The sequence below is a fragment of the Pan paniscus genome, chromosome 12 (genome assembly GCF_029289425.2).
Source record: "Pan paniscus chromosome 12, NHGRI_mPanPan1-v2.0_pri, whole genome shotgun sequence".
NCBI lineage: Eukaryota > Metazoa > Chordata > Mammalia > Primates > Hominidae > Pan > Pan paniscus.
In genome coordinates this window covers 35024526-35037737 of record NC_073261.2, presented here as the reverse complement: position 1 = coordinate 35037737, position 13212 = coordinate 35024526, and positions in this window count along the sequence as shown.

Sequence of the window (13212 nt, the reverse complement as noted above, 5' to 3'; positions counted from 1 at the left end):
CAAAGTTTGAAATATCCCACATGACCTCACACTCACACAGTGTGACCTTGCACATCCCCAAGGTCACCTCACATGTGCCCTGAGTCACCTCACACATCCCCAATGTCACCTTACACATCCCGCAGGTCACCTCAAACATTTCCCAGGTAACCTCACTCAAGTCCCAATTCACCTCACACATCCCACAGGTAACCTCACACTCACCCAAGGTCACCTCGCACATCCTCCATGTCACCTCAGATGCGCCTTAGGTGACCTCACATATGCTCTGGTCACCTCACACATCAGGCAGGTCACCTCACATATTCCCCATGTTACCTCACACACACTCCTGCTAAGCTCACACATCCCCCACGTCACCTCAAACGCACCCACATCACCTCACACATTCCCCAGGTCACCTCACATGTCCCACAGGTCACCTCACACATCCCCCAGGTCACCTCACAAGTTCCCCAGGTCACCTCACACATTCCCCAGGTCACCTCACATGTCCCACAGGTCACCTCACACATCCCCCAGGTCACCTCACACGTTCCCCAGGTCACCTCACACATTCCCCACATCACGTCACACGTCCCCCAGGTCACCTAACACATTCCCCACGTCACCTCACACATCTGCCACATCACCTCACATGTCCCACAGGTCACCTCACACGTCCCACAGGTCACCTAACACATCCCCCAGGTCACCTAACACATTCCCCACGTCACCTCACACATCTGCCACATCACCTCACATGTCCCACAGGTCACCTCACACGTCCCACAGGTCACCTCACACATCCCCCAGGTCACCTCACACGTCCCACAGGTCACCTCACACGTCCCCCAGGTCACCTCACACATTCCCCACGTCACCTCACACATCCGCCACGTCACCTCACACGTCCCCCAGGTCACCTCACACATCCGCCAGGTCACCTCACACGTCCCACAGGTCACCTCACACGTCCCCCAGGTCACTTCACACATGCCTTAGGTCACATCATACATGCCCAAGTCACCTCATGAGTTCCCCGTGTCACCTCATGCATGTCCAGGTAACCTCACACGCACCCAGGCCACCACACATGCACCCTGGGTCACCTCACATGAGCCCAAGTTCACCTCACACATACCCCCAGGTAACCTTACACATCCCCCAGGTCACCTCACACATCCCCCAGGTCACCTCACTGTCACGTGACCAGGTCACCTCACCTTCATACAAGTAGGTCGCTTCACACATGCTATGATACATGTATACATCATGGAATTGTTAATCAAGCTATTTAACATATCCATCACCTCACAAATGTGTAATTTCTTTTTTTGTTTTTTTTTGAGACTGAGTCTCACTCTGTCGCCCAGGCTGGAGTGCAGTGGTGCGATCTCGGTCACTGCAGCCTTTGCTTCTCAGGTTCAAACAATTCTCCTGCCTCAGCCTCCCGAGTAGCTGGGATTACAGGTGCCCAACACCACGCCTGGCTAACTTTTGTGTTTTAAGTGGAGACAGGGTTTCACCATTTTGGCCAGTCTGGTCTTGAACTCCTGACCTTGTGATCCACCCACCTCGGCCTCCGAAAGTGCTGGGATTAGAGGTGTGAGCCCCCACTCCCGACCTGTATAATTTCTTAGTGGGAAAAATTTTAACATTTACATTTTTAGCCATTTTGAAATATACAATGCATTCATAGCCATATTTTCCATCTTGTGCATTAGAACACTGCAACTTACTCCTTCTGTCTAACTGGAACATTTTACACTTTGACCAAAATCTCTCCTTTTCCAGTCCACCCCTCCAGCCCCTGGTAACAAACATTCTATTCTACTTCTGTGAGTCTACCATTTTAATGCACTACAGTGAAATCATGAATTACTTGTCTTCTGCTCCTGCTTGTTGCATTTCACATGTGGTCCTCTACAGTCATGATGGCTGTCGCATTTCAAAACCAATCATGCCTGTTCAAGAGTCTGCCAAAGTCTTAACTCATTTGAGCCTTAACTCAAAAGTCCACAGTCCAAGGTCTCATTTGAGATGAGGCAAGTCTCTTCCATATGAGCCTGTAAAATAAAAACGAAGTCAGTTACTTCCTAGAAAGAATGGGAGTTCAGGCATTGTGTAAATACAGCCATTCCAAATGGAGAAATTGGTCCAAACTACAGGCCCCATGCAAGTCTGAAATCCAGCTGGGCAGTCAAATCTTCATGTTCCAAAATAATCTTCTTTGACTCCATGTCTCAAATCCAGGTTACCTGATGTAACAGGTGGGTTCCCATGGTCTTGGGCAGTTCTGCCCCTGTGGCAGAACTTTTTTAAAACTTTTCAAATGAAAAGTTTTAAAAAACTTTTGCAGGGCACAGTCTCCCTCCTGGCTGCTTTCACGAGCTGGCATTGAGTGTATGTGGTTTTTCCAGAAATATGGTGCAAGCTGTCAGTGGATCTACCATTCTGGGTTCTGGAGGGCAGTGGCTTTCTTCTTACAGCTCCACTAGGTGGTACACCAGTAGAAACTCTGTGTGGGATTTCTGACCCCACATTTCCCTGTCACACTGGGACTAAAGGCACTTGCCACAATACCTGGCTATTTTTTGTATTTTTAGTAGAGACGGGGTTTTACCATGTTGGCCAGGCTGGTCTTGAACCCTTGACCTCAGGTGATCTGCCTGCCTATGACTCCCAAAGTGCTGGGATTACAGGCCTGAGCCACCATGCCTGGCCAAGATTAATATGTCATTTAATGATGTATTTGAAAACTTCATGGTTCTACAAACACACATACATACACAACAGCCCAGCAAAGACACATACATATGCCCATGCAAAAGTGAATGTATATCTAAACACCAAAATAGCACACCTATTTGTTTCATATTTTTTAATTACTTAATTGAATTTAAACTGTGTTTGCAGTTTGAGGTTGTAGTAGAAAATAATGCTCTTCTACGTGTATGTCTGCCTATTCCAATACTAAAAAGACAAATATATTTAAATACATGTTTTGTTAAAGCTGAATGTAAATGCTGTTCTTGCCAAATATGTCACTCAAATGTGCAATGGTATTAACTTTAAATATCAGTCTGTTTTTAATAAATTGAATAACTAATAAGACAAACATTGTATTACATTATTTGTTAAATTTAGATTGTAGTTTTCAAACCAGGAAAGATAAAATTGTTTCATTTGAAAAATTAAAAAAAAACTTTTTTGGCATGAATATTCAATACAAACTCTAGTATTTATTTGTCAATATTCCTTTATGATAGAGAACATCCAGGATAATGAAACTGAACACAGCCCATGATTTTCAGGGCTCACTCACAATGGCATCTTCCTAGAGGGTGGTCTCAGAGGGTCCAAGCACATGGGGATTTGGACTTCATCATCAAAACACTAGTGAGCCCCAGGGTTGAACACACAGAGGGCAGCAGGAGCTGCAGAGCCCACTCTGTGGTACTTAGGGAAATGAGGGGATGGTCTGCAGGACCCTGGAAAAGGGTGAGTAGGGCAGAGTCTGCAGGTAGATGAGCATATTCTAAGGAGAACCATTATCCTCTAAACTTGGTTGGCTTCAGTGATTATGAAGACAAGGGAACTGATTCACCAGACTTGGAGGTCAGAAAGTAAAGTGACTTTCTTTTTCCTTCATGGAGACTGAGGAAGTTAAAATACTTTCAAAGAAAAAGGGAAGATGGAGAAACAGTCTGAAAAACAGGACACCTGAAGCCAACCAAAATGGAGAACAAGAGCATTTAAAGTCGTGTTTAATTTCCAAAAACAGCAGATGAAAGAAAAAGAAACAAAATACCATGTATACGCTGAGTTAATGTTAAAAAACATGTACAATTGTTTGACTATTACAGCACAAAAATACAAAACTCTAATCATTGAAACAGTTTATATTGAGGATATACATTTTCTTTAAATAGGGTCTCACTCTGTCAACGAGACTGGAGTGCAGTGGCACAATCACAGCTCACTGCAGCATTAACCTCCCAGGCTTAAGGGATCCTCCCACCTCAGCCTTTCAAGTAGCTGCTACCACAGGTGGAACCATACCCAGGTATTTAGTATTATTATTTTCGTATAGAAAAGACCTCACTGTGCTGCCAGGCTGTTCTAAAAGTCCTGAGCTCAAGTGATCTGCCTGCCTTAGCCTCCCAAAGTTCTGGGATTACAGGTGTGATTTTTATAATTTTACTATTTTAATAATAGTATTATTTTTAATCAAGAGAATATACAAATAACCTATTTTAAAAATTGTCCTGAGAGAGCATTGCTAGTATTACTTGGAAAATATGCAGCATTAAAAGTTGAATTAAATTCCTGTTCTAAGTTAATGTTTTGTAGGTAAAAGTAATCATGGATTTACAAGGAAGAAATGGTGAGAGATCCTGGGGAAGACTTTTGCTTGACCAGGTCGGGAATCACCAAGGTTTAAAAGAAAACCACAGCTTCTCAGGCTCCTGATTTGGAGCTGCTTCCTGAGAACCCCCATGTACTGAGCACCCCCTGGTGGTTCTGAGTGCCCCTGGTGTCATGAGCGCCCCCTCGTGGTACTGAGGGCACTGTGCTATCCTGAGCACCCCTGATGCTTCTGAGCGCCCCCAGGTGTCCTGAGCACCCCTTGGTGGTTCTGAGCTCCCCCAGGTGTCCTGAGCGCCCCCTGGTGGTTTGAGCGCCCCCTCTGGTGTCCTGAGCACCCCCTGGTGGTTCTGAGTGCCCCCTGGTGTCCTGAGCGCCCCCTGGTGGTCCTGAACACCCCCTGGTAACCTGAGTGCCTGCTGGTGGTCCTAGGCAAACCCTCGTGTCCTGAGTGCCCCCTTGTGATTCTGAGTGCCCCCTGGTGTCATGAGCACCCCCTCATGATCCTGAGCACCCCCTAATATCCTGAGCACTCCATGGTCCTAAGCACACCCTGGTGGTTCTGAGTGCCCCCAGGTTGTCCTCAAGGCGCCCTGGTGGTTCTGAGGAGCATCTACCATGCAGCTCCCTCCTGTCTTCCTGCAGAGATTTTTCTGTTGGGGCTCACACAGATATTCCCTCTCCTGTGTCTCTCACAGTATTACAAGGCCTTGTCCTTGACTTTCAGTTTGGTCCCTTTAAGGTAGACTGCACATTAAAAGGTGTCGCTTGGGACTGTTAATTTATTTGTACTTATGGAGAGTAACTCTGAGAACTCCCACTTGATCACTCACTGTTTCCACCTACACAAATGCCTGTCGTGAAGCTGGCTGGACCAAGCTCATTGCTGTAGCCAGTAAAGGTGAAATCAGAGGCTTTGCATGAGAGTCTCAGTGAACCACTGGGTGTACAATTTTCCCCCTCTGACTCCATCAATAAATTTCACACAGGACTTCTGCAAACACTGAGGAAATGGAAGAACGGCCCCATGTGGAGCAGCCGCACCTGGACCTGATTCACAAGGGACACTAATATTGAGGGAGATGAGAAGGGAAGCCCAAATCAGTGCAGATCCCACGGTGTGGACACTGAGGAAGGGAAGAGACATGGGTTGGCTCCTCGCCAGGGCCTGAAGGAACAGGGGATGAGCTGCCTTTCATGAGGAGGGGACGGGACACATTTCCTTGTCTTTCTTTTTGTGGTCTTGGGTGCACCGCTCAGCATTGCTCATCCGTCCTCTGTGTCTCCATTTCAGGGGGGCAGGGTCAAAGGACTCGTGGGTCTGGATGCACAGGGTTAATCTGCTGATTAGTCTTTTTTATTTTCTAGTGTGGACCCTGTTCAGGTATCTTCACAGTAGCAAACATTATCAAAAAAATACATCCAGTAAGAACTTAAAAATACATTTCCAGAGAAAACGGACACCAATCTCTAATCGGTGCATTTAGAGCTACAAACTACTGTTCTTGACAATAAGGCAAAGTTAGGGTACAATAAAAAAATGCAGATCTACACCTTGTCAGGGAGGGATTTTAAAATTATTATCTTGAGATCATTTTCCCATAAAACAGTTCAACATTGGATATATCTGCTTGTGTCAGGAAACAGTCACTGTGGAAATATGTGTACTTATCAGAGTGAAGAGTTCACATGCAGACATGTTTGTTTGTCTGAGACAAGAGTCCACATGAGGAAATGTCATTACCAGAGGAAAGAGTAAATGTAAGGACATACGTGGTGGTCTGAGGAAAGAGTCCATGTGGGGACATATGTGTTTGTCTGAGGGAAGAATCCATGTGAGTAAAGGTGTGTTTGTCTGACGAAAGAGTCCCCATGTTGACAGGTGTGTGTACCCATCTGCGGGTAAATGCCCATTCAGGGACAGTGTGTGCCTGAACTGAGCTGAAGTTTGGGGAAAATCTTTATCAACCAAGGAAAGAAAAGAATTATCTGGGTTATTTGCTTGTCAGGAAGAAAAAACCTGGGTCACGTTGAAAATTGATTTTTTTAAATTAAAGGTCTTTAGTGAATGGTAACATCTTATATGCAAATGAGGAAAATTACTTCATTCTTTTTTGCATGCATCTCATGATATCCCCACCCTCACCAAATAAGTTATTAGATAACTTTATACAGTCTGCATTTAATCCTGGGTTTAATGAACTGCTAAATACTTTTTACAAAAATTGTATATATTTAGGTTTATATTTTCCATCACACAATTATGAGCTTAGACAAATTAACTGCATCGTGTCTCAACCATTTTATAGCACTAAAAATAATTTTACTATTCTTAGTGCCATTTTTACTTATTTAATACTCATTCTCTAAATTCCTTGAATATCCTCTATCTGTTTACTTGACTATAGTTTTGGTTTATACCGAATTTCAAATAAATGATATTATACGGTGTAATTGAAATGACTTCACTGAAGAAAGTAGAAAATGAAGTTGCTAGTCTAATTAACTTTGAAAATGAGGAAATTCTGCATGTTTAAAATGTAAAGAAACTACACATAGCACTCTATTCTAGTAGATAAACATATTTCCAATGAGCTTTACATTTCTGATACCGCTATGCATGTGTCCTAAAGTTGTGCAACCAGGTAATAATAAGGCAATTGGTGGGATAGGATTTCCTCACTTTAAAGTGGATGGTTATGGACAGTCAAGGAAGGAAGGCTAGAAAGGTCCACGTGGTAGCATAGTTGGGTCAGGAGACCAGTGTGTTCTCATTTTTAATATAATAAAGTTACAGAAGATTAGGTACATAAGTAGTTTTGATGCGTCCATAAACATGGGTTCATATAAACATGCACGTCTGCTAGGCCAGTAGGTTGAGAGGTCCTAGAAGTAATTATACACGGTATCACAATTTTTTTATTTTACTGCTATTCGTTAACGTTAGAAACAAGCAAGCTTTAGAAAAATGGCTAATTCTATATACAAAAGAGGTAATATAGAAAATGAACTTAGAATTTGTTGTAATACAAGGAAACAGGGAAGTGTTCAAAAACAAAAGGATGAGGTGCACTGTAAGGATACAGGATCCAAACTAAATGAGCTCCCAGGACCTAATAAAGCTGTGGTGATTTGAACGATAAAATGAGTAATATAGCATGGATCTTCTTCAGAGTATGAAATATATATTCATAAACCAATACACATATTAATAGATGATTATGAAAATAAATATTGGGAAGACGAACACATCTCCTTACAGAAGTATTCCAAATACCTGAGGTGAATAGTCCTCCAATCAAGTAGGTGAAGTTTAAACACTCATGAGTTGATTGTGGCCTGAGTTTAGACACATGGAAAAAATAACCACTATTTGGTATTCTATAATGAGACTTCAGATATAATGCCAAAAACATCATCTATGAATGAATACAATTTTACATGTTTTTGAATCTAAATTTGTACAAACACACACACACAGACACACGCACACACAGATGTATGTTTCTGCAATACACACTGATAAGGGAGTAAAGACAGCCACAGACTTGGAAAAAATACTTCCAAGTCACATATTTGTTAAATGAATTCTTTTAATTTGTTAAATGACTTTTATAAACAATATGCAAGTAAACTTACAATGAATCAAAACAAAGCAATGCAGTTAAAATGAACCAAATATCAGGAGAGGCATCTCAACAAAAGTTATTGGAAAATTGTTAAATATGAACTTTTTGAGGGACATGTGCATTTAAATAAAAATTAGATCCCATTACTCACCTACTAGATTGGTTAAAACACACAACTCTCATAAGGATACATGGCAATATGAATGTGGAAAACCAAGAACTATCATGCATTGATGGTGGGAATTCAAAATGCTACACGCACAAAAGGAGATTTTTTTTGGCATTTTTAATAGATATAAAGGCAGACTTAAAATGTGATTTTGTGTCTGTATTCCAAAATACTTACAGCACTGATAAAGAAATTAATGTTTACAGAGATACCTTCAGAGGAAGTTCTATATTAGTTTCATTAATTTGATTCATTCTCTAATCATTGAAATTTGTTTACAGAATAAATGTTGTATGAAAAATCTCTCAAATAATTAAAATTTCTCAAATACACATTAATATTGTTCCTTTTCTTTAATGACTTAATGTCATTTTCTAAGCAAATCTTTAATCTAATAATCTTTGTCATCTCCTCTGTGTCAGCACTGGTGTCTCCTTCCTGGGGTTTCTGACACTCTCAGGATGTGGGTTTTTGCACTATGTCTCTCACACAGTAATACACAACCATGTTGTCAGATCTCAGGTTGCTCAGCTCCATGTAGGCTGTGCTCATGGACCTGTCACTGGTAATGGTGACTCTGCCCCAGAACGTCTGTGCATAGTGTGTGTTATCATTGTAAGGGTTGATTCATCCCATCCACTATGCCCTTGTCCAGGGCTTTGTCACACCCACTGTGTAAAGTATTTGGTGAAGGTGTATCTGGAAGCCTGGCAGGAGACCTTCACTGAGGACCCAGGCTTCTTCACCTCAGCCCCAGGCTGCAACAGCTGAACCTGGGAATGGACACCTGTGAGGAGAATGGAGGAGTTGATAAAAGCCCCCTTGACTGAACTCAATCCCCTCCTCATCACTGGTACTTGGGAGCCCCTTACCTGTGGCAGCTGCCACCAAGAAGCGGATCCCCCAGGTACAGTCCATGGTGAGGAGCTGTGTTCTCAGGGGCTTCTATAGAGGAGGGATGTGGTTGTTGGGTGATGCTCTCAGGGCACAGACATCCAAATTTACCTCAGTGGATCTCAGGTTATTTGCATATTCATGAGATAGCATTTCATAGCACAAAGCCTGGTTAATAATAAGAAAGGGAAGATAAATGACACATCAGATTTACAAGAGTGAGATGCTGATGGTCCAAGCCCTATTCCTGTTTGAGGAAATGCGTGCCCTGCTCCATTTATGAATATTCATGAACAGAGGTCCTTTCACAGAAGAACAATCCCCCTCAGGACACGCTCCTCACTGTGAACCTACATTTTATAAGCACAGAGACCACCTGGATAATTTCTGGAACCATCACTCTCCATGACACTGAGCAGGTGCCTTGGTTCTGTCCTGGATCCATCAGTCACCAGCACAGCTGACTGATGACTGAGGAAGTTACTGCTGATGTCCCACGTGAGTGACCAGCAGGTCCCTCTGAGATCTGCTGGGCACTCCTGAAACAGTGTCTCCAGCACCTGCCTGGTGTTCAGATCCCCCAGGATCTTCAATAGAAACACTCTTGTTTACAGATTTGCTCTGTGATGTGTGATTAGAGATGATTTTCTCATCTCAGGAACAATAAGACTCAGAAGCTGAAACGGTAGTTTCAAATTCTTTATGAACTCATTGCTCCCAAAATATTTGTCAAGGAATTTGTGTTTTGAATAATTTGGGGTTAATTTTGGACTCAATTTATTGGAATTTTTTGAAGTATTTATATATTTTCAACTAATATCCTTAGGTCCTCATCTTTACATATTAATATCTAACTCACCTGGTCTGTGCCCCCAATAGCCCAGACCCTGCCTTGCAAAGAGGTTCCTGCTGGGACTTACAAATCATTTCCCCCAAGCTTCTCTAGCCCAGCATGAAATGTCTGTGTCCTGGTTTATCATACTCCTTCAGTGACACCATATGCTGCTGACACCATCTATTGAAACAACTGATTAGCCTTACTAAACCTATTGAACTCTGCAAGGAGACCCAGAGCAAGGATTCAATGACACAGAAGGGATCCCCTTCTCTGAAGCTCCAGATTCACTTCATTAGTGGAACCAAAATGAAGACAAAAACTTACAGGAGATTTGGGAGTGCCGTGTTTCTTCACTGGGCTCTTGCAGTTGAATGTTGCATCTGAGAATACCAGCAGGTGCAGATACATTCAGATGAAAGCCCACTCCATACCCACTATTCCAATAACACACATTTTCCCTTCTTCCTAATATGTAGCTTTTAGGAAGTGCCTCCTATGCTGACACTAGGCCCAGTTATCTGACTTTCTTCTCCTAGAGATTTAAAGCAAACAGGATACAAGTGGAGACTTGGGAAGTGCATGCAGGTTGTTATTTTCACTTTCTCAGCTGGGAAACCAGCAAAGTCCCCATAATAAAAGAAGCTGAGATCTATGATGGCATTTACAAGATGTTGGTCTTAAAAATCATGATGTCAGAGGCTTCACATTGCTCTACTGCCTTTGTCTCACCCTCTGTCATTGTCTTAGTGTTTCTGTATTCTCCTCAGATAGAGTCTGTGCATTGCCACACTTTCATCTTTAATTCATAGTCATCATCCTAGTTAGAATGGATTGTGCAGTGCAGGTAAGCACTGCCTGTTCTTCCAATGGAAACCTAGAGATTCGATAGGCTTCCTCTTCTGGGCTGTGACCTTGAAAAAGCATCTCCAGGGGAAAAGCTCATTTTTGGCTGTTACTCCCTTTTGTGGTTTTGGCCTCCCTGGACTTTTTACATACATCTTACCCCTTTTGGCTAACTTTACTCATTCATATAATAATGGAAGAATGGGAGAGAATCTGGAATGGGAGATTTGTCTTCCTTCACATAGGATAAGGTTCTGGAAAAGTCTTTCCCTTTAGAAGCTTTTGAAGTAGGCTCCTGGTATAGTTTTCTGTAATTAATCATCTTCATTTCATCTTCAATTCTGACCCACAGGAAATTTATTTGGATTGTATATTTTAGAATCTGGAGGTTTCTGGAGAGAAAGTCCAGAAACCTTAGAAGTATAAGACCCTCTGGAATGGTCACATTTACCAAGTCCACATTTGTCTTTCAGACGTCTATAGTGGTTACCATGTAAGTGCCCTCAACAGCTTGTGGCTTCTGCAGCTTCTGCAGTTTCTGCACCAGTTAAGCAAGTGCTAACTGCAATTCTGGACATGCCCATCTCTCCAGTTTTTGGAGTGGGTAATATTTCTTGCAATTCAGTTATTTAGTAGATTCCAAAATGTATTGACATTCAGATTATGCAGATTTATTTTGACATAAAATATGACGGTGATGAAATTTATAATCAATATTTTGGAGCATAAACCAAAAGTACAATCAAAGGTCACCTTTGATGTGTTACTGGAGGCAGAATTCTGACCTTATTACATATAGGTGGCACATCTGACATAAATAAACAGGCAAGAAAACAGAGAAAGGACATGGCACAACACTGTGCCATGGCACAACTCTGGTTGCCCTTAAAACTTTCTCCTTCATTTCAACCTTGGTGAATCTGACAATTATGTGTCTTAGGGTTGCTCTTCTCAGCAAGTATCTTTGTGGTGTTCTCTGTATTTCCGGAATTTGAATGCTTACTTTCCTTGCTAGGTTGCAGAGGTTCTCCTGGATACTATCATGAAGAGTGTTTTCCAACTTGGTTCCATTCTCCCTATCACTTTCAGGTATACCAATCAAATTTAGATTTTTCTTTTCACATAGTCCCATATTCCTTGGAGGCTTTGTTCGTTCTTCTTACTCTTTTTTTGTCTAAACTAGTCTTCTATTTTTATTTCATTAATTTGATCTTCAATCACTGATATCCTTTCTTCCACTTGATCAAATCAGCTGTTGAAGATCTTGCATGCATCACAAAATTATTGTGCCATAGTTTTCAGCTCCCTCAGGTCATTTAAAGTCTTCTCTACACTGTTTATTATAGTTAGCCAGTCATCTAACCTTTTTTCAAGGTTTTAGCTTGCTCGTGATGGATTAGAACATGCTCCTTTAGCTTGGAGAAATTTGTTATTACTGACCTTCTGAAGCCTACTTCTATCAACTCGTCAAAGTCATTCCCATCCAGCTTTGTTCTGTTGCTGGTGAGGAGCTATGATCCTTTGGAGGAGAAGAGATGCTCTGTTTTTTAGAATTTTCAGCATTTCTGCTCTGGTTTCTCCCCATCTTTGTGGTTTTATCTAAGCTTTGTCTTTGATGATGGTGACCTACAGATGGGGTTTTGGTATGGATGTCCTTTTTGTTGATGTTGATGCTATTCCTTTCTTTTTTTTTTTTTGAGACAGAGTCTTGCTCTTGCCCAGGCTGGAGTGCAGTGGCGCGATCTCAGCTCACTGCAAGCTCCGCTTCCCGGGTTCATGCCATTCTCCTGCCTCAGCCTCCCGAGTAGCTGGGACTACAGGCACCCGCCACCACGCCCGGCTAATTGTTTTTTGTATTTTTAGTAGAGATGGGATTTCACTGTGTTAGCCAGGATGGTCTCGATCTCCTGACCTTGTGATCCACCTGCCTCGGCCTCCCAAAGTGCTGGGATTACAGGCATGAGCCACTGTGCCTGGCCATGCTATTCCTTTGTATTTGTTCATTTTCCTTCTAACAGTCAGGTCCCTCAGCTGCAGGTCTGTTGGAGTTTGCTGGAGGTCCACTCCAGACCCTGTTTGCCTGGGTATCACCAGCAGAGGCTGCAGAACAGCAAATATTGCAGAACAGCAAATATTGTTGCCTGATCCTTCCTCTGGGAGCTTTGTCCCAGAGGGGCACCCGCCTGTATGAGGTGTCTGTTGGCCCCTACTGGGAGGTGTTTCCCAGTTAGGCTACACGGGGGTCAGGGACCCACTTGAGGAGGCAGTCTGTCCATTTTCAGAGCTCAAATGCCATGCTGGCAGAACCACTGCTCTGTTCAGAGTTGTTGGACAGGGACGTTTAAGTCTGCAGAAGTTTCTGCTGCCTTTTGTTCAGCTATGACCTGCCCACAGAGCTGGAGTCTGTAGAGAGAGTAGGCCTTGCTGAGCTGAGGTGGGCTCTGCCCAGTTCGAGCTTCCCAATGCAGTGGCTCATGCCTGTAATCCCA